The 1412-nt window shown below is 34.3% G+C and overlaps 1 pseudogene across 1 annotated transcript; it reads right to left on the bottom strand.

Annotated features, from left to right (window-relative positions):
- Positions 1–429: 429 nt before the first annotated feature.
- LOC105512781 lies at positions 430–1099 on the bottom strand (annotated as a pseudogene). The gene has a single exon (XR_001001915.1). The product of XR_001001915.1 is annotated as a 28S ribosomal protein S36, mitochondrial pseudogene (transcript).
- Positions 1100–1412: the final 313 nt, after the last annotated feature.

Genomic DNA, 1412 nt, shown 5'->3' with positions numbered 1-1412 from the left:
GTTGATTTTATGAGGCTTTGAGACATTAAGTTTGAGAAAGTTAATGGTTATCAGGATTTGCATACAAGATCACAAAACAGTAAAATAAACCAAAGAACAAGACTTCCTTACAAACTCCAAAACATAATACATTGCAATTTCTAGTGAAATCTTTATTCCTATGCTATATTCATTTTGGTCTCTTAATTATTTTCCATTTTAATTTTAGCTTGACTATATTTTTATCATTCAGAGTAGGATATACTTACTAAGCCAGTTATACTCCAGTAAACTTGTGAATGAAAAAACATTAAAGAACAGAGAAATAAGAACAAGTAATAGAGTCATTATTTCACTGATCCTCACCCAATTTCAGGAAACAGCAATTCTGACTGATAAATTTTTCCATGTCTAAACAGAAAGAAAAGTGAAATTATAAGAATCCTATGATAGTTTACTATACATTATGTGCTTTTAATAGTTCAACACTGGTAATGTTTGATAATCAAGAGTAAATTAATAGGCTAACATTTAAAAATGTATACTTTAATAAGTATAAAGTGTATAAATAATTAGGTAAGCTTGTGGAGAAGCTGACCAAGATACATAAATTAGGAAATACAAGTGTCCATCTAAATTTTCTATATTTCATTTTTTTCATAGTATTTATTAAAGGTGTTTAATATACAGTTTCTCATCTGTCATTTTGGAAGTCCTTTATTGTAAAGACAATTCTATTGTCTGATGACAAACAGCAGCCACCATGGTTATTCAGGACCTCCACGTTGGTTAAATTCAATTTCTTCTTGAGACACAAGTTTCCTTCTGTATTTCTGAGGTAATGTTTTTATTATTTCTGCAGTATCTGGTGGACCCTGATACATCAACAAATCTGGTGATTTACTTCCCTTAGAATGTTGTGAAATTACAGAAGAGTGAGATGGTAGCCCTGCTGATCTCAAAGCTTCCGACACATTGGGTTTAGGATTGTCTCTTCTGTCAGGAAACCTTATTAATGGAGTGTGTGGTTTGACTACCTGAACGACCCTACTGGCAGACGCCATCTTGCTGCCCATCATGACCCCGAGAAGGGGCAGTTTCCAGGGCGCAAGCGAGCCGCAGCGATCCGACTCTGACACTTCTTAAAAGTATACGTCAGTTATTCTGTAGAATGTCCCTCATTTTGTGTTTTTCTGATACCTTCTTCATGACGAGAGTCAGGTTTTGGCAGTCTTGGCAGGAATATATGGAAGTGATGCTGTGTTCTCATTGCTTCCAGTTAGAAGTCACACAATCGGTCCCTTTACTAATCATGTTCACTTTGTTACTTAGTGATGTCTTCCAGGCATCTCCACTGTATTCTTTTTTCCTTTGTAATAAGTATGTAATGTTAATATTTTTTTCTTAATCCTATAAATCCAGTTTGAGCACAT

This window comes from Colobus angolensis, unplaced genomic scaffold, assembly GCF_000951035.1.
Source record: "Colobus angolensis palliatus isolate OR3802 unplaced genomic scaffold, Cang.pa_1.0 Scaffold219, whole genome shotgun sequence".
NCBI lineage: Eukaryota > Metazoa > Chordata > Mammalia > Primates > Cercopithecidae > Colobus > Colobus angolensis.
Note: the sequence above shows the minus strand (reverse complement) of the source record. Positions and strands in the feature narration are given on the sequence as shown.